Source organism: Aythya ferina (genome assembly GCF_964211825.1).
Source record: "Aythya ferina genome assembly, chromosome: 7".
Lineage (NCBI taxonomy): Eukaryota > Metazoa > Chordata > Aves > Anseriformes > Anatidae > Aythya > Aythya ferina.
Window position 1 is genome coordinate 27,062,785 of NC_140302.1, and position 21,101 is coordinate 27,083,885.

At 40.3% G+C, this 21,101-nt stretch overlaps 1 protein-coding gene across 3 annotated transcripts in view; it reads left to right on the forward strand.

The window, feature by feature from the left end:
- ADD3 (adducin 3) overlaps nucleotides 1-21,101 on the forward strand; it is a 95,726-nt gene that overhangs the window by 9,897 nt on the left and 64,728 nt on the right. The window contains exon 1 of one of the 3 annotated variants that reach the window (XM_084525706.1): nucleotides 18,162-18,259. The exons of the other annotated variants lie outside the window; for them this stretch is intronic. The gene's annotated coding sequence lies outside the window, so the exon portion shown is untranslated. Of the gene's footprint in view, nucleotides 1-18,161; nucleotides 18,260-21,101 lie in introns of those variants that run through there. 3 annotated transcript variants of the gene reach the window in all.

Consider the following 21,101-nt stretch of genomic DNA (forward strand, 5'->3'; position numbering starts at 1 on the left):
GTGCACAGAATGCAGAGGAGGAGTGAAAAAGCTGATGAAGCTTTAGGAATAAGCACTGAAGCATGCCTACGTATTTTATCCTTAGACCATAATATGCAGTTGTGTCTGGTAGTTATGTATCTGTGCATTTGGTTCACCGAACTCTTACTGACTGCAGGAGGTGAAGGTATGGAGCGTGTGTGCAGGCAGGACAGTGGAAGGTGTCTCTGCGATTCGTGTTTTTCTCATTTTGCATTAAGTCCTTGAAGTCAGCTTACTACTGGAGTAAAATAACCAACTGGCTCCCCTCATCTGCAAGCGTTAGTGTGTCCTGACATAGAGCTGGAGTGCTGCTGGGGTGTCAGACACATGGGACATGGGATGCTGGCAGCCAGGCAGACCAAGCACATTACAGCAGCGAGTGGCATTGTGCATGATGTCCTATAGCAGCGGGTGCCTCAGGGCAGTTTGCACACACAGAGCTGTGGCCTGGCACAGCTGCATACTGGATGCAGCCACTCCTGGGCTCAGGCATCGTACAGCCATGTCCCAGCTCCATGGGGTTGCCGGTGGGTGGGTGATGGTCCCAGGCTGGGTGCTTGGGGTGAGGCATTGGGGTTGCTTTCTGTTGCACCATTCCTTTGTTTTCAGTCTGCAGCGTTCCTGTACAGAGCAAAGCATCATAATTAATTTTTCTCATGTAAAATAAAAAGGGTTTCAGTATTGAGTAGTGTGTAACATTGCTATTTTTTAGCTCTGTTTCATGGTTACGTACAAGAAACTGAGGCAAAATATTGCCATGGTAAAACTTCATTGCATCAGGTAAAGCAAGGTGTCTTGTTCTCATATGTTAGTGTTCTGCAACATAGAGACCAAAATGATTATTTTGGTGAGAAAGAATGGGGCTGTGCTTGGTTCTGGCAATGAACTTATGCATACGGCTGCAAGACAACTTTATATGTGAAGAAGTGACAATTGCATTGAGAAAAATGTGTACAAATAGGTTGGCTTAGCATAGCTCAGCTTGCCTCCCAGAGTGTCCTGTAATTAAAACCTGTGGTCTCTTTACATCATTTGAACAGTGTTATCCGACTTCTCCTTCCATCCAGGTTTTCATCGGTTAAATGATGTGTAAGAAAACCTAGTGTTGCTACTAACAAACTTGGCACAAAAATTGTTTTAACAATTTTAGTGCTGACTTTCCAACAGCAGAAAGCTGTTTGCTGTTGGAGTTGACTGAAATGGTTCCAGTTATTCTCTGCAGGTGGTGAACGATACGCGCTCACAGCATGCATAGCTGTCCTGTAGTTAGCACTTCATGTCCTTTATCCTGGTGTGTTCCTCACTTTTCCTTTTGCTTTTATTTTTTCTGTGTTTGTTATTGCTGTTTGTCCCCCCACCCTCATCTGCAATGAAGCGTTACCTCCAGAAGTTTTTGTGCTTTTTTTTTGTTTGATGTGATGTGCCAGCTTCAGCGTAGATACTTAAGGAGTCTTATCAAAGTAATACTGGCTCAGTCAGAGTAAAGATGCTTTAGCTAAATAGACTATGGCTGTGTTTAAAAATAACAGCCCCGGCTGTGTCAGCGGGTCGGACGACCTGGTTTCGGCGTTAGATGAATCAAAAGAGGGAGGCTGAATGCTCCTGAATTTTCGATGTGATTAGCCAAAAGGCTTAGAGGGAGCTGGTTATGCTGGGCCTTTTAAGTGCGTGAAAGCTGCGTGTGGTGCCTCTTGCTCTCGTTGGGCTGGGTGCAGGCATTGTCCTCCCTCAGGTTTGTGTTCTCAGCCCTTTTTCTCAGGGCTGCCCTGTCGGCCATAGCTCCTGTGTAGGTCTCATGCCCTGGGGTGCCAGTTGTGTCCCCCAGCACTGCCCTGCACATCCCTCCCTGCTCTGTTACGGGGGGCTTGCTGAAGGCTGGCCTCTCACTGCCCCTTGTAAAGGGGCTCAGGTAGTGAGAGAGCTGACATGCAGGAGGAAAAAAAAAAAAAAACTTTTTTGAAAATACCATGTGCATCTGTTTGTTTCATTTCTTGTTCCGTGTGGGTCTTATATGCTTTTTTTTTTTTTGGTTGTTTCTTGGCAAGGAGAATAGCATTACATTCTTGTACCCAGAGGAAGGGTATTAAGCTAACTCGTAAAAAAGATGATTTATTATCAAATGTAGTTTTTCATTTTGTCCATTGGAAATTCAAAAAAAACAACAAAAAAACCTCTAACCATACCCAGATTACTGGCTTCATTCATGCAGTCTTTGTATCAAATTTGGATACTGTCTTTGTTAAATTATGGCTCCTTAGGGTTTTCTGCTACAGAGGCTTCTTCAGTCGGGAAATGAGGGTATAATAAAGAGGATCCAAGGACCGGACATAATGATTCTATATAATTGAAACAAACAATGCCGGGTTTGGCTGATGCTGGTTTTTCCATCAATTTTTTTATTGGCGCTTGCTCATTTTGCTTTAAGCAGAGTTTAAAACTGAAGCAGCTTGAGTGTCTGAAGTAGTTGAAAGCCCAATAGCAGGCAATTCGGGCAATACTGTTAATCACTGTGTCCTATCTTTATGCACTTCCCCTGAATTCTGGCTTATTCAGGAAGTCTCTTTGATTAGGGCAGTAAATTCAGCAGGAGACATCCAGAGTCACTGGAGGGTGTAACTGAAGCCAGCCTGATAGGTCTGGTTGTGCCCGAGGTACTCGCAGCCTTGTGCCAAGCACTGGGCTCGTGCCTGGCAAGGAGTGGTGAGTACCTGGTGCTCCTCACCACTCTCTGGTGTGCCTCAGCTGGCTGCTGCTGTTGGCTTTCACTCCTGCTTCTGTTATAAGGTGATCTTAATTATAAGGGTAGAATCATCACAACATACTTCAGGATGCAAACAGCTTTGCTAAGCCTTCAGCAAATGACTGTGCCTCTCGGGTGAAGCAAGAAGCCAGAGCACACTGCTGGCTCTCTCTCGTTCTGATGCTGAACCACTGCAGAAGAGGAACGATGTTGAGTCCCTCGTCTCATCTCTGCTGTGCCAGAACACTTGATCTTTCAGGCCAAGGAGCGTGCGGTGCTGTGGTTTTGCAGATACTGTTCAGAGAGAGAGAGGAGGGAAAAAAATTGCAGTCTTGGCATTAACACTTACAAACTAATGTATAATCCTAGTAAAGCTGCTGAAGTCAAAGCTGTAGGTATTTTTAATGTCCTCTTAATCTGATTCTTAAATGTTTTGGTGGTATTTTCTCCTCATTTTTGTTCTCAGTAACTGTTGTGTCTTTGCATGTTGGTATACAATCAGGTACAACTTTGAGTCATACCTAATACACAGAAATGTTTCTTTTCACTGTTTCTGCATGTGCTGTTCAAAATGCCTTATTAATTTCTTTAATCTAGAAATCCAGAGCAGACTTTTCTAATGCTCTTTCTCATATTCAGGTTCAACTACATAACTCCTTTTCCACTCTTTTCTACTGTCCATGTTAGAAACAGCTCTCAGGTAAAGTGAAAGCCCTTGCTGTCACTAATCGTATAGTGCTTTGGAAGATGAAAACTGGATTCTTCATGTAACAAAAAGCTGTGTGTGATTTGAGATCAGCACTTTCAGTACATGACTACAGTGCATTATAGTCAAATATAGCAAATGCAACATTTTTAGCCTTTTTGTGTTTTTTTGTTTTGTTTTGTTTTTGTGCACTATATATGCGTATGACGCACACAAAAAATCTTTTTGATGAAAAAGAAAGCTGATGAAAGGGGTAAAACTGTATATAGCCTCAAGGAGAAACTTTTGGAAACATTTCTGTGGACTGTAGCAATGGGTGTTACGTAAGAGAGAAAAAAAAAAAAAGTTTGCCCTGAAGTGCCTAAATTACTAAAGCAATTCTAAAAGTAGGGTCTGTCTGCCTGCCTGGAGATCACTGCAATGTCCACTACTGACCGGAAGCAAGATGAGCATGGATGTGTTGGAAAAACATAGTTATTTACAGGAGGCTGTGGGTTGTGAGGGTTACAGGGTTGTGTAACTCAGTGCAAGAGTAAATGTTCCAGTGGACATCCTCACATTATTCAGTTAACTTGAAATTGTGTGAAATTCAGTCTCCTGAGTGGTCTGAGTTCGTATTTAGCACATGAGGATCTGATCTTTTATTTGTTTGCTCTTTGTGGTAAACTGAGCTAGTGCAGACTTGACTGAAGTGTGCAGTTGCACAGCTTTCTAATTAATTTGAGTGCTGTCTTTGGCATATTTGATGGATTGGGGGGGGTATAAAAACACAACAGTAGATTTTTTTTTTTGTGTGTGTTGAAGGATTTTGTTGTAGCATCTCGTGATGCTTGTGGGGTTTGCACTGGGCATGGATCCACAGCTGGCTCAGGAGCCACAGAATCTCTGTCTGGGTCCCTGAGGCAGAGGGAAGGCAGGATCCATTCAGCCGCCCAGCTCATCCAGCCCGGGCTTTCTGCTTAATCACATCCCTGCCTCGAATTGCTTTCTGGAGAACTCTATTGTTGGTGGAAGCCTTACAACGAGGCAAACCCAGCTCAGACTTAGCTGGCTAATTAGGGTGCCCCGTTAGGGAAGTGTGAATACAGCTCTCACACTGCTGTGTCTGCACACACGTTCTTTGTGCGGTGGGGTCCGGATCCTTGGGTCCTCCCAGCTCTGCGCAGATGACACATGGATAACAAGTCTCTGTTTAGGTTTCAGCTCGTCATTCAGACTGCTGTAATATTTGACTGCCCCATCTGCATATTGGCTTAGCCCATGGAAAGTCTTGGGCTGTGAGATTTTGTTTTAATTATCTTTTTAATATAAACCGTGTAAATGCTGCAGCGTTACTCTTCTGCTTTTAGGGTATTTGAAGCCCCCAGTGACTGACAGCTGCTGGCATTCCTCCTTTCTGCAGACAGCCCATAGTGTGAAACAGCTGGCATCCAGTAAATGAAAGGAGTTTTGCTGTTGCCTTCAGTGTGGTCAGATCCACCTGGAGGTTTCAGGTTCTTAAGCAGTTCTGTTTGTTTGCATTCCCTCTTAAGAAAATAAACAAACACACACATCCTCATTTGTTTCTACTGCTCCCCCTCACCCCATCTGTAGGTCAGCTTCACTATTAGGTACAAATATTCCCAATTAGGTTTTTCTTTTATGCCCTTTTGTTTTAGCAAGCCTTTTATTACAAACAGTTTAAGCTCCCACACCTTGGTGGGCTCTTCTTTTTGACTGCGGATGTAGCATTGAAGCTTGTTGGAAGCAATCTTCACAGCTGCCTACCTGCACCCTCCTTCCCAGCCGCCCCAGGAAAACCAGGGTAGGCATATTGCTGAGCTCGGGAGAGCTGGCACGCTCTCTGGATGAATTCATCATTTCCTCAGGGAGCAGAAACAAATGATTTGCTCATCTCTGTGCTCTGATTGCCTTCTTTATCCATCTCAGCCAACGCTTCCTCTCTGAACAAGCCCTTAGTTCTAATCACACATAAAATTAATCTGATTCCGTCTCTAAGGACAGTATTTATACAATTATCTTTTCTTTCTAAAATCCCGTCGAAAATGCTCAATTCGAATGCAGTGGATGTTTAAAGTTCTCGTTAGAGGTTGGGTGGCACGTTTTAAGTAGTTGTGGAGGACTGATGCTGCCAGGTCTCACTGCCTCCAGAGACAAGCACAGCAGCGTACCTGGCAATTCCAAGCTGCCTGACTACAAGAGGGTTTTCACATTGAAGTGCCCATTGTCTCATCTTTCATTGTGTTTTTTAGGTGAAAATTGGGCTTTTCCCCACTTTGATTTTGTTCTTTAGCGTTTTTATAATTTTATGTGACTTTTTTAATACCCTGCTTGGAAAATAATCTAGGTTAATCAAATACTTGCTTTAATGATAAATTCAGGTGTTCATAAGTGGCAATGTCTTGTGAAAGAGCCAAGTTATTTTTTTTCAAAGGTTCAACCTGAAGATAATTTGGCAACAGGGATTGTTTTCAGTTGTTGATTTAAGTGATGTCACTGGTGGTTAACTAACCTCACTTCAACTACTTTAATTCCTATGATAAATACATCATCAAGGCAATAACCTTTATAACCATGAACCACTTGGGTTTTACTAATTTAATTTTGCATGAATATGAGCATGAATGTAGAGTGAGAGTAAAATGACTATATACAGAGAGAATTTTTCTTAAACGTTGGATTCAATACCCATGTGAATATGAACTTGCCTGATCCAGTTCAGGAGTGCACTTCTTAAGAGTGCTGTTCGTAAATACTTCAATATCTAGATATCAAATATGGTACAAATCTTTTGGTTTTGGATGGGAATGGTAGTCAAGCTTTGTGCTGTTTCTAACCTATTCTGAAATGAATATGAGCTTGAATAAAACTTTTGTGAGCTAAGTTGCTAGTATTTTATAAATTGGCATGCATGAAGAATGTTATTCATTTCAGTTTAGACGTACTCATTTTCAGTTTAGAACTTATTTATTATTCTATTAGTTTTGTTGATTAAGTGGGTTCTTATCAGAATTAAACAACTTCTTGTGTTCTCACAATGTCGTGCAATGTATATATTCGAGCTAACTCAAATTGAGTTATCTGGCCAAGAGCTCTACAGATTGGTTAGAGATGTTAAACATGTCATTAGTGATCTAAAACTTGGGTATGTATAAGCTGAATTTCTTTTTTAACTAAAAACAGTAAAGATATTTGAGTGAAGTATCTTAAGTGTCTCCACAAAGGTGAGTAGAGTTATAATAACCGTTTATGTACTTTGAAAATAAACACTTGAGTTGGGGCAGTCCTGGGTTAGCATTGTTTGTAGTAAAGAAACTCAGACTAGGCTTAGTTCTCTCCTGAAAAGTTTTCTTACAGCAGTGTTTCCTAAGCAGCATGTTCAGCTTTTTGTAGATAAGGGTACATGTGAATTGTTTTTGTAGTGGAAATATGAAAAGGTGAGTTTGAACTTCTTAGTTCTAGGAAACTTTGTATGAAAAAAGATAGAGGGGAAAAAAAAAAAAGATGGCAAGTAAAATGATTAAATAGAGAATTTTCCCTTAAACATTGGGTTCAAGATGTAGGCCACATCTGTAATCATGTTTTTAGAAATGAGTCCATATTAAATGGACTCTCTGCCAACAGCATCTGGTTGCACTTTATGTACGTGTTTTCTTTCATAAAGAAAGCAAACCATATGACATAACCCCAGTCAGATAAAAATGATTGTTTATAATACTTTGTTTATTTATATAGCACCACAAGATGAAATATTTCTTCATCCAAAAACTTTGCAGCACACTACAGAGGTGAGCAAATAACATCTGCGTTCCCTCAGGAACGGTCTGGGGTACTGGGTGGTGTGGATAGTAAGTCCTGGGACATAAAGGGACATAAAATTAGGATCTGAGTCAATAAGGGAATGTGAGCCTGATAATTTCAGGTGCCTTTGTAGGTAGTGCCCCACATGCTCTGGCGGCAGTGCAGTGCTGGTAGTGCTCCCAAAGCATTGTCTGGATTCAGCAACAGTGAGGGTAAGCGGTGAAAAAGCCTTGAAGACACGATGCCTTTGAGGACTAGTAGCAAGCCCTTGGTGCTGCTCGCTGCTAAGAGTTAGGTTTGGAAGCAGTGGTCTGCTTTTAATAAAATAGACTGCACAGCAGTCGTTTGCATGAGTTGTTCAGACTAATTTGAACAGGTTGATCTTAACGATGCTTTTTAAAGTGGCTTTTTCACAAAAAGAGCCACCCCTGTGGGGCTTGTAAAGAGCTCCAGCCTGGACAGACCTTTTGTGTTCAGCTTAGGAAGCAGCAGAAAGACAAGAACTGGAAATTCAGAGGTATGATTTCCTGTAATAAAAGTGAGCTGTGAGCACCCCCTGAGCAGAAGGAAGCTACATGGTGGGGCTTCATCCGTCGTAGTGCTCAGCCACACGTCTCATCAGCACGTGCCGACCCATGTAGCTATGGGTGCCAGCTGTAGCTTTCTAACATGAAAGTTGGGCCACCCACAGTTGCAGAAAAAGCTGTGGACTAGGGAGTGTTTAACTGAGTGTGGATGTACTGTACTTCTACCTGGAGGTGTTTGGAAGGAGCAATTTCCATATAGAGTAGCAGATGCTTGAGAGGTGTGGTGGGGAGGGGGGGCGAATACATCTGCCATTAGGTTTATTTTGTCCTATAGTAGGCTCTGATCAATTGTGCACCAGAAAAGGAAGTTTTGACAACTTATACCTAGATAAAATGTCCTTGTGTGATTAACTGTCTTCACCTGGGATCCAGGTTGACTTTCATTTTGGATTTTCAATAGATTATTTGTTAGCAGCATAACTTTTTTTTGACTTAGTCATGAGAATGATGGTGGTCTAAAACAGATTTTCATTGCAATACTAGGACAAAACAGGAATTTAAATATTGTGGGTATTAGACCTGTTAAAATTAAGCATTCTAATTAACAGAGCTAAATACAGCTTAATTACTTAATGTAATTAACAGAATATGTATTACTTTTTTTGTTGCTAGGCTGGAAGGTTTTTAGCCAAGCACGAGCTTTTGCTGTGCATGATGACCCTGAAAAGGCTTTTGGGACTCTCTCCAGCTGGCAGCTTGGCACTGCTGAGCAGATGTGGCTGGTCTCTGGAGAGCTGCTCTGTACTGCTGGCTTTATTAATTCCTGATGTTCATATTGATCTGTGGGTCCAAACAAATGTAAATAGTCTCATATGGAAGTGGCATAATATATGAGTTCCTGTCAGTCTCTTCCTGATATGTTCAGGATACATTTTGGTAGGTCTAAGATAGGTCTTACTTGCTGTTTGTACATGTGTATGTTTTACAGGTTTTTGGCTTCATGTTCCACTCTTGGTGATTCATAGAGCATCAAAATATGCAGAAACTGTTCTCAGCACTTCTGTAGACCTCTCCAGATGATAATTCTGAGTACTGCTTTTTCACGCAAAGCAAGTGGGCGAGCTGGAGGAGCATTCAAGTCTTCTGGAAATGCCCACGATTACTAAGGAACTGCTTTGCAGTTATCTTCTCGGAAGAGAGTTCTTCCATATATTTAATGATTAAAAACTTGAGTTGGAGAGGGAGTGAATTTTCCTGTGATAAGCACAGATGGTGTTGAAAAACCAATTGAAAATTTGTTCTGATGGACTTGAATTTGATTTCTCCTAGACCCTAATTTATATCCGCAAAAGGCAGGCAGTAGTAAACTAGGATTAGTATGACAATAAACTAAAATCAAAAGTTGCAGCTTTTTGTGTTAAGCTGGGGCATATAGTCATGTTGTTTTGTGTATGGAAAGTCTTTGCTTGCCACCTTTCAGTGTATAATTGTTGAAATACTGAAGTGAAGATTTCTTATGCTTCTGAAAATTAAGACAGAAAATTTAAATGGTTTAGGAGCACGTTGGAGATGTTGATCACAGGCAATTTCAGATAGCATTCTGAAGCTTCCCAATGGAGGATGCCAATGGTTAATGAATTTCCCTGTTCATTCACATGCTAACACAAACAAACATACATGTTACTGCAGCTAAGGCGTTGCATTAATGCACATTACTGACCTCATCCCAAGAAATGTACAACGCAAGCCAACTTCTGATATAATTTGGGGAAAACATTGATTTAATGGTTAGTGAAAACAGATGTTTGAGAGGTTTTTGTGGGTATGCTAAACTCTTTTAAAAAAAAAGAAATCTTGTAATCCTGAACTGTAATTATAATAGCTGATTGTTTATACCTTTCCAATCCATGGTCTCTGAGGCTGTGTTCTGGTGATACTGGCTTTGATAATTTCTACAAGGGAAGCACTTGCTGATCAGAAACTGGATTCAGATTGAGACCACCCAATAGTCACTGAATAGCAGTCATGGAAGTATGTATGTTTTCATTTAGGATAAACATTTTGAACTTAATGACTTCCTGTTTCTAAGGATGAAAAAAATGTTAGTTTTTTTTTTTTAAAAAGGGGGGGATATTAAAACAGGAAACTTGAGTACACGACAACATTTTGCTGGTAAGCCTATAGGTTGATGCTCAACAAAGAGCTAACTCTAAGGAAGGTTCCTGAGATGTTATGCTATTACAACATGCAACTTCTAACATTCTTCTAAGTTATGACTGTTTTTGTACAAATACCTGAACTTCTTCATTTTTTAAAACAGAAATAAAATGAGACAACAGATGAGGAAGGAGTTGGGTGGCCAGGAAGACCATAGAGAATAAGAATATGGAGGGGGTTTTAAGTTGAATGTTGACTTAATGCAATATTACAGAAGATGGGTTTTCTGTTTAAACAGATAACAAGCCTCTGTTTACATTATCCCAACCCAATCTAACAAGCAGATAATGCTATAGAATAGTAAAAAGAAAAATTTGAATAAAACCTTAGGATTAGACTGGAATCATTGAAGAGAATATTCAGTAGTCACACTCAAGTTGAAATGTCAATTAATTCTATCCCAGTGTTGCTCTTTTTTTTGTAACTGAATTCGATGTACAAGTTATTAATATGGCAAGCTTTTAAAAGCAGCGTATGAAAACAACTGTATTCATTTTGTCTTTTGAGTTTAGCTGGCTTAGCAGTGGAAGTGAGTGATTTGCAAAGACTAGTAAGGGCTTGTGTAAATTCACTGAGATGTGAATAGTCAGGAAATGTTACACTCTTGTAGTGCTATTTTATTTTATACTTGAACTCAGTAAATGGTGTTGGCCTGTGATGTATATCTTGTGCAGCATTACATTGCCACTTCATGGAGTGCTCTGTTTGATCAGTGCATGTGTTCTTCGTCTTTTTAAGTAATTTCTGTTGAAGGGATCATAGTGTGCACAATAAATCCTCATAACAGAAGTTAAGGATCCCATTAGAATGGTGGCTATTGAGAGGCGAGGAGGAGGAGGCCTGCATGGTTGGATTCAATTTTGGGGCTGAGTGGAGATCTTTAAACCAAACTAGGCCTCATCCCACCTTTCTTGGGGGAGGAACATATAAAACTAAATAGCATCCTTTTTGTTTAGCAATAATGTGCATATGTATTGTTCTTACTGTACACTTGAGTACCATTTTGACTTGCAGTTTTGAAAAAGGAAATATAATTCCTTCCCAAAACAGCTTTGTTAGAAGTGTGATGGAGAAGCCTGGGTTATAAGTGAGTCAGCTTGACTAAGCTGCAAATAATGCATTGTCTCATAACTGAATAAAAACAGAAAACTTTCTTTCTGAAGGGGGAAAGAAACGTTAGCAAGACATGTTCTTGTACCCCAGTCTTGAAAATGTAACTCACATTTTCAAGAATACTAGATATATGTTAAACTGCGATGTTCATACTGACTTGGAGTTAGAGTTATGGGACTTGGACAATAATATGCGTATTGTGAAATGAAGGCTCTTCCTGAGTCAAAACGTAAGAATTTCCTTTAGCTTTTGGTGGCAAAATAAGTTAAACTAATTGAGCAATCTTCTGAAAAATCTTCTGAAGCTTTGTGCTTTGCAGACATTCATCAAAGTAGGGATTTGTCCTATGAAAGTAAGCAAATTGGGGTATTATTATTGTTCAAATCTTCTGTAAATTGACTGTACCACTTACATACAGTTCTAATGGTCCTTTTTTTTTTTTTTTTTTCCCCTTTTCTCCTTTGGAAATCTGGAATCCCTATGGTGAATGACAAACCAGGATTGCATCAGTTAGACTTTGTTATAATGGCTTTTGCAGCAGTATCTGACAGGATCTGTCTTTCGTCTCGACTTGGTGATATCAACCAGACAGAACTGTGCAGCAGCAGTATTTTAATTGAATGACCGTAGATCTGTTCCAACTATCTTTCATTTAAGAAACTCTGCATTTATTTTCCTCTATTACTATTTTATAGTGTTTCCTCACACCTTAAAACTAGGTAATTTTCAGCTTGGAATTTATTATCTTCTGTATTTCTTGTAAGTGGCAGTAGTTGTTAGAAACTAAAGCTTGGCAGTGGGGAGGAAAAAAAGCTAAGACTTCTGTATCATAGAGCAAATAGAAGTCTTGTTACTTTTATATTTGAAACAACTACTGTCATCATGTAGACACTGAAGTTCTTTATTTGTGTTTTTTATAAGATAGTTACACAACTCAAGAAATTTCAAATAATAGAAAAGAACAATCTCCCCTTAATAATGTTGACTTGGAATGTGTCCTAACCTGTGCAGTTTAGTTTTATACCATAGGCAATAGCATAAAGAATTGTTCAGTGCCAGATACAAAGAGGGCAGCTGTCGTTCATGCTGCCTTCCTGATACTGCCGATCTGGGTGCACTCATCTGATGGTACCTGCTCAGCTTTAGACCTTTCTTTTGTACGTCTCTGTTTCTGCCTGGTTCTTGTTGTGTAAGGCATGGGTTCTTTGCTGTGGGTATTCCTTTCTTCCCCTCTCCAAAGCAGTAAGTGCCTCTCATCTCAGGGATTTTTGAGTGCAGCCTTCCTTTATAGACAATTTCACAACAGAAAACAATCACAGTTCTCTTGGACAACAGTAATTTGGCAAAAAGAAAGTTGTTGCTTCTAGTGTGTGTTTTGTTGTTGTTTTTGTTGTTTTTTTTGTTAGTTTGTTTTTTTTTATCAAGGCAATAAATGGCTATGTTATTCTATTTGAGGAAATATTTCAGTAGAGATGAATAATCATATCTTAAAGGGTATGTTTTGTAAGGAAAGGCTTCAAAACTTAAAAGGCAAAAAAGCCAAATATATGTGTGTCTATCTGTATGTATATCTACCGCTGAGAACAGAAATATATCTTAAAGAATTGTGTTCTTGCCAAGGGAAATAACAAAGTTATTTTACAATTTTGCACTGTGTTTACAGCTAAAAACACCATTCTACTTTGCATTCAGAATGATGTGTGTGACAGGCCATTATCTGGATTATTCAATGTGTGTAATTAAGCATTTACTTTCTTTTTTCTTTCATAGTACATGTGCTGGGGTTTATAAATCTGAAGTAATAATGATCTGTGCATTTTAAAACATCATTTGAATAACTATTTTGGGAGGTTGGTCAAAAGGATTTATTTTGAAGCTTTTTGTGCCTAAAATACATTCCTCTATTTTTTTAAGATGGGCATTGAAATACAGTCTGCATTGGAGTTGAGTGCGGAAAATATCGTGGCCTGTGGTAACATACCCAGGATTTCAGACCATGTCTGTAAATCCCTGGACTGTTGGTCTTTGGGCAAACACTTGGCAGTAGTTCTTAATGCTGATGCCTTAAGGTATATTGATATTTTCCTTTTGAGAAGTAGTCATCTGTGTGAAAATCTCTGCCCCAGCCAACACAGCTCGTATGGCACGAGGAGAAGCTGGAGCAAGACCTGATGCCTTCTCTCTGGAGTTCAAATTAGCCTTGCTAGTGCCTTTATTGAAACTGCTTTAGAAAGATTTTATTTTGAGTTCTCTGTGCACTTTGTATTGAATGGAGAGGAGACCTGAACTTACCTGGAAATGTGAATTTGAGGTAACTTTTTAAAAAACCCTGTATATACCCTGCGGAGAAGCTGCCATGCCGTGTGTTGGGGATATTGGGTAACAGGACTTGCTGTGCCTCCGGCAGACCCGTGCATGCTGTAGCACCTGCTGCTAACCACTCGTGGTGTGGGTGCTTGGTGGAAGGAAGGAATGTTTCATTTTAAAATTTCGGAAGTGCACTGCGTACCTCTGAAGTTTTTAAATTCTCCAAGGGATTCTGGTTGTGCTGGCCTGCAGCAGCACCGTGGGCCTGCCTGGCTTTCCTGCTGTGGCGAGGGGCTCCTGGTGTCCCCAGTGTGCCAAGAGCACCCAGAGCCACCACAGGTCCCTCTGGCAGGGGGTTTGGATGCTCCCACCACACAGGAAGGTGGCTCAGGGCTCACAGCCTGGAAATCCCTCCTGGAGGGCAGCGCCTTTCACTTGTCCTTCCTGGAGTTCCTGGAAAGAAACATTTTCTGCCTCGCTGGTGAAAGATATTCTTTCCTTGTGAAAGAGGAACCGTGATATGTGGGTAGTCAGATGTTTCAGAAATGTGGGCAGTCGGATGTTTCAGCAGTCACACAGGACCGGTGGCACACGCGGAGGAGCTGGCTGTGTGAAGTGCTGGGCTGGAACTGCAGATTACTTCTGCAGGATGCTCAGCATTCAATTCCTTAATCAGTTTGGAGGGATTTTGCTTCGTGTGCCTTCTGCAGCTGATGCTGTTCACTGCAGAAGCAGCTCAAAAGCAAAATTCCCTCAGATTCTGTCAGATTTCTGTAGAAACTAATTTCATACCATAGCTGTGGACTGAAAATCAAGTTGCTTTGCATCCTTTCCTCTAGAAACACACAATCAAGTGGATGCACACTAAATGCAGATGTATTGGTCCTTGGTTCTTTGTGGACAATGCAGTTGATCTTCTCTTACAGATCATTTTCCAACTTAGAAGCATTAAAGAACAGAGTGCACTTAAGCTGTGATTGCCATTCATTTGATAAAGTTGTGAGATGTCCTTGCTTGAAGCAAAACATTCTTTGTGTCTTGCATGAAACATTCAGCTCGTGTCTTGAGAAAAGGCAATGCAGTTGTCTGATTTATTCAAGTCCATGTCTTCACTTCTAAAAGAAAAAATTACAAATTTTAGGGAAAATTTGAACAGCTTGAAATCATACAAGAGGGGGAAAAAAAGTCTTCGTTAATGGAGATATTGCTCAATTGGTAACAGATCTCCCGGGGTTTTGTTTCTGATAAATAACATAACAATGCTTCCCAAAAACAGAAATGTGTTGCATCTTCACTGTGTTTCAGCTGATTTTAATGACAAAACATGTTTATTCATACTGGTGGCCCTTTGTGGGTTTTGGAGATGAGGAGGAAAAAACTGGAAAGGGATACTGTTGAATCAGTCCAGAAATTGGAAACAGCAACTGCGAAGAGGCAGCATGTTTGGGTTTTTGTGAATGTGGCATTAAAGCCTTAGCTTCATAGACGTGGAAGAGGTAAACATTGGCAAGGGAAGTGTTTCTGCCTCTTAGTACTGCTGACCCAAGCATTTGTGTGGCCACAGAGTTTGATGCGAAATATTAACTTTCTATTTTGCATTATTTTATGTGTGGTGGTATTTTGGTGAATTATTTCAGTAGTCATTTCTCACGTGGATGTGTTGAGTTGCATTTCTAATTCATTGTTTTCTTTATACAATGTGCATTTTCTACTCTAACAAATTTACTGTGGTATGCAGCCTCCTGCACGTTCGTAATTGAGCTCCTACTCCCTGGTATTCCAGAAGAGCCGTTGAAGAGATAAGAAAATACTTGACGTGCTCATTAAAAATCATTATTCCTCTGAAGGGTCACTTGTTTTGAATTACATTTGGAAGCTCGACCAGAAAATAAACAGCAGCAGGTAGTTCTCTTTAAGCAGTCACCCCTGAAGGTGTTTTTCTTTCAGTATGTATTTCCTAATTTCTGTTACCGTATAGTTATATGTTAACATTTTTCCCTTATCACAGCCATTAAATTAGTTCATTAAATTAAGTTTTCAAATGAATCAGATGTTTGAGTCAAGCATCACAAAGCATCAGGAACCTTCAATTCCCAATTATAAAGCTAGCTAGCTGCCTTTTATGCGCTGCTGATGGCTTTCATGAATTTTGTCAGTAACAAAGGGGCCGGTCTGGCTTTCATTGAAACTTAATGCAGATTTCTCGTGCCTGTCAAGAGGGGTAGAGGAAAGCTGCAAAATAGCTTTTAATGATAAGCTGTAGCTGGCTACCTTTGATAGAAAAAGATAGTGTGCCTTGAAAAATAGGCTTATAAAAAGTACTAAAAGGGAAGAATTTTACAGCAGCACAGATAAAAACAGATAAAAGCAGGCGGTTTTTAAGAACATGTGGCTGATGCTTAAAAACCAGTTGGGGAGACTTTTGCAAGTCTCCATCGACGTGTGGGCGTCTGAGCGCTGGGACAGGGTCACAGTGTGGTGCTTGTGGCAGAAGGCCCTTGAAGTAGGTAGGGCTCCGAAAGTAAATCTCAGTCTGTGTTGCTTTTAAAACTTGTTTCTGATCATGTTTTGGCAACAGCTGATTTCATTTGCAGAACTGTCACTTTCACTTGAGTGAATTTGGTTTTTGAATGCTTTGCTACAGCTGCCATCGTTCTGCTCTATTGTGTGTGAGGTTCAGTGCTGTTTGTAAGGGCTCTTGTGCAGAGGGATTGAAAACCGAGGGGAAAAAATACAAATTTCTTACAAAAAAAAAAAAAAAAAAAAAAGCAGCCCTAGAAATGGGTGAATGAAGAAGTTGTATGACCCCAGTAGAGCTCACAGAAAAGATTGTGAGAGCTTCCCAGAGGGCATAATTTTTTCTGAGAAAATAAGAACTTAGAAAATAACTGTGCAGACATGACAGGAAGATAGTAAGGGGTTTTCTTTGTTCAGGAACAAATTTAACTTCTTAGTAAAGTAAATACAGTCCAGATGGCTGGAAAGTACAAGATGCTCCCAGGGGTTAGGGTGGAGGTTGGATGAATTAAGCTTTGTAGAAGTCAGAGGTGAACAAGTGAAAGATGAAAATGCAGTTACAGACTTTAAAAAAAAAAAAAAAAAAAAAAAAAAAAAAAAGTATAGTTCTTCCTGAGGTTTGGGGCTGGATTGAGCCTTTCATGATAGTGGTTAAATGAAAGTGTATGAAGAGGCAAAGTTTCTGTTTGTTTATCAGAAAGTAGGAAGAAAATGGATAAAAGCAGTTTTTCTTTTGGTTTTCTTTCAGCAGTGGAGATGGTCAGTTTTAAAGTTATCATTTGTTTAACTTCCAAATACGGTTTGTTTCAACAAATGAGTGTTTTGGTACTTTGTAGCTGAGGAAAAAGATCTAAAGAACTGTGTGCACACTGTTATTACCTTTGCAGCAGTGCTGTTGTTACAAATCCAGCTATGACTTTATCCAGAAATTATTACTGGAAGAAAATAGCACCAGACACTTGAAGTTTACATTGTGAAATGTGTTCAGCTCGTCTACCACCAGGCACGCAGGCTGTGCCATGCACTCAGTCGCTCTGTGGGGTGTGGGGAAAGGCTTCCCTCCAGTCTGTGGCTGCAGGGCTTCCTTTTCCTTTCCTCTTTTCTCTTTCTGGTTTTGGGTGTGGTAGGAGACAAGTTCGGACAGTCTCAGAGTGAGATGTGCAATCACAGTAACCTTGCTGGAACCGCTCAGTAGTAATGCTGCTGAGGTACAATGGGGGTAAACACTTTCACATCAGAGCTGGAGGAGAAATCTGCGTGCTGGAGCAGGTGTAGGGTTGCTGTAGATTTGATGACTTAAAAATAAGAACATGATATGAAAGGAAAAGATGGGATTAGAAAGGAATCAATGGCTACGTAGGTGGTCCAAGCATCGAGTTAGCAGGCATCGCATCATTTCCTAGTAAAGACATCCTGAATGGGTGTTTTCTGCAGTAAAACATCAGAGACAGTTTGCAAAAACCATGCTCTGAAATGACATCTAACGTGAGAATGTGTTGGATCTTATTGATACTATTTACAAAAAAAAAAAGTATGAAAAGATTCCCTACAGACTTTGCGTTGCTTTTTATCCTTGGGCAGACCATTATTGCTATACCAGTACTGTAACTGCAAATGTTTAAGTGTGTTTTTTTTCTGTGCAAGTCTAATGAGAACAGCGTGTCAAGTACACATACCAGGGTCCTTGTCTTATTATCATATGTCAGACCCAGGGGCAGAAGTCTGGCTCCCTGAAATGCCCATGCCTTCTTTGAGGTGAGGATGCTGCAGAGGACGTGTTGGGCTGAGAATAAAAAAGGACTAAATAAGTGCAGGGCTGGTTCCTAGGAGCAAACTAGTATATTTGTGATTCCCAGGCATAGGAGGTTAGTCTAAGGAATGCTGATAGGCAGTTCTCATGACAAGAGCACACATGGCAATAGCAGAAGAGGACCAGCGATAAAGTTGTTGTAAGTGCATTGAAAACTGAATGCAGGAGTTGGAGCAAAGAATGAAAGGACGGACCTGCGAAGGGTGGAGGGTGGGATTTCCTCACGCTTCTAGCACTCTTGACATTTTTGAGCAACTGTGCACTGCTGAGAGTAGGGTCCTGGAAACCACTAGGTAGGAGTGGTTGGGGTGGATAGCTTCTGGTGAGAAGCCAAGAACAATTTTTAAAGTGTGCAGTGCAGCATATTAGTAGATGAAATCTGGTGGTCATAATGAGACTGTAGCAAAAGCTAATGAGTTGGAGTTGACACTGAAAGACTGGTGGAAATGACATTCAGTCTCAGGGACAAGAAGAAAGCAGGAAACCTGGAATAGCAAAAGGTAGGAGAGGAATCATGTTGGGCTTTCGCATTTGTATCTTCTTTTCTTTTTAAGAATTTAAGATATTTTTTTCCAATAGAGATTTAAAGTCTAAAGAGTCGTCATATCAGAATATATGTGGTACGGGACAAAGAAAGCTGTGAAAATAAGATCAGGATGCAAGGTGGGTAGGCAGGGGCTTTAAATAGCAGTTGGAAAATGCTAGATGGCTTTTTGGTGATGATTACCCAAACCTTGGGGACAACTGAAAAATTTTGTGTGTATTGTGTGTAGCTTTTTCTTTTTTTGTAATTAAGGATGAGGGAGCATAGTCCACCTCCCCTTGACAGACCTTGAAGCCAACAGTGAGCACTTGTATTTTGTCTGTTTTGAAATACTAGTCACTGAAAGAGATGCACTATATTCACAAGTGTGAATGAATAGAGCTTGACTAATCCTGCTTTCAGTCAGGATTTCACCTTGTTTCAAGGGGGCGAGGCAGGGCAGAGGTATGCAATGCTCAAATGATTTTCCCAAGGCCAGGCAGGACGCCTGTTACAGAGCTGTGCCTGTCATCCAGACCCTTAAGTCCATTCAGGTGATTTCTGAAACTGCCACTTTTCACTACTTGGACTGCATTTATATCAACTAAGTTTAAGTAATAATGCAGTGCTTAAAATACCCTACCTGAAAAGATCTTTGCAAACTTGCTTGAACATGGTTAGTAATTAAAATAGATTCTAGGCTGCAGCTGTATTCTTTATAACACTGAATTGCTGAGCACTGAGCCTTTTATAGTGGGATCCGAGGTAAATGGAGTAACAAACAAACAGTAAGGGAAATCTGAATTAGCATTTTCATATGTACATGTATTTAGCTGAGCCAGAATTCATAATTTAAGCCTTTTAAAAATTCTTAAATAGCTTTGTCACGTTTGTCTAAAATCAAGTTCTACTTTCTCATGCTAAAGCTTGCACTGACAGTAGTGAAAGCTCAGCCTGAGTAGCAGTGTTACATGGACTCTGCTCTGTAGTTTCTTGCTGTTCTCATCATGCATCTTGGTGCAGCAACTGTAGGAAAAAATAAAAATGAACTGTGTGTTTTTAATCAGAACCAGCAAATCATTTCTGGCATAGCTTGATACTACTCTGCTCTAATTGTGGAAATATGCGGTATATTCTAAATACTGCCTTGCCTTACAATCTGCATAGTTTGGGTAGTCAAAGCACAGGGTAGTTCTCTGTATAGCATCATCAGTAAGATTAAATTGAAAAGCTTTTAGTGTTCATTTTCCTCTGTGTTACTGAGAGTAATAAAACTAAAAAAATAGCTTTCGAGTAGTCTTCTAAATCTCAGTACAGACTTCAACATATCAGCTGATGTTTTATTTTGCTATCTAATTAAGGTAATGACTAGAGAAATATTTTTTGCTGTACTATTTGTCATTAAGCCAAGTTGCTTTTTTTTTTATACTTTACGTTTAGAACTTCAGCATCAACTAAAAAGGAAGGGAGTACTCATGTGTTTGTAACTTCAGAGAAGGTGAGCTATCTAAGACCAGAGGCCCTTTTTGGTAGATTGAGGGTAGTAGTCACTTAGTGCTCCAGGCAGCTCTGAACTAAAACTGATGAGTCATAGAAATGTTGAACATTGAGTGTCTTTGATGTTCTCCTTGATGTTCACCCCCCCACAGAATATCTACATTGTGGGTTCTGTGAGCAACGAAGGGCCTGGTGGAGGCTGAAGGAGCAGCATGCTGACAATGGACGGGGTTTTCTATAATCCCCAGGGACTCTGTAATCCTTATTTCATCTATTAACACTCACAATACAGGTCTGGGTTTTGTGTTTTAGGCCTTCTCTGAAGGGTAAAGCTGATACTATAACTGAAAAGAAGAGGGAGCATTCCCTTCCCCAGCTGTGAGCTGGGACTGTCGTAACTCCTTAAAGAAGGCCGTGCTTGGTGTTTCGTGTGGAGATGTCTTCCCTGGCCCTGTGGGCCTCCTTGGATGACAGAGCCATATCCCTTCCTCCTTTCTGAGAAGCATTGAGCATTTTTTTCCATGATCTGTTTAATTCAAAAATGGGGCATTCCAAAATTTCCAATCCTGTCATTCTAAGAGTGGATTTCTTGAGTACTGGTGTAATAATCCTCCTACACAAGCAAATTCTTCTAACATCTCTGTCTGAAGTTGAGGCATTTGTCTGTCTTCATACCATCCAAACTTCTTGAGTTGACTTGTCTGGCGCACTAAAAACATCAAGCTTTCTGTCTTTCATGAGTTTTGTTTGCTTTGTTTTTTTCCTTCTGAAAATAATTTGGGCTCTTTGTAGCACATTTTGTTTTTGTTCTGTTTTTATGACTTGTTCCACTTGCTTTCCTTCAGCTGCAGTGGAGAGAAATTAAATTCAGTTGTAGCCCTGATTAAAATCTTCACTTAATTGAGTTGCAAATTTGTGATGACAGATATTTGTCAGGGTGGTGATGATCAGTACCTCTTTGCATTCCTGGTACCTTTCTGAATTCTGATGATACTCTCTGGTTTTATCACTGCTTATGTTCATTTCTCCTCTTTTTCTCTCTTCTCTACATGAAGCTCAGCACAGGGTGTTAATTGCTTTTTCCATGATAGAGTAACTTGTTAATTAGCTGTCAAGAAAATCTAGTCCCTTTGTGAGGCCTGTCTTGCATTTCCCTTGGAGTGTCTCTGATGCTTGCTATCATCACACAGGGTCTGAAGGCCAGTAGATCTCTAGTACTGGAAGTGCCATTGCACATTCCCATATGCTTTTTTTTTGGCTTCCTTCAGGGATGATTTGTAGTGGTGATGAGCTTTATTGAAACAACTGTGAACTGAGAAGTT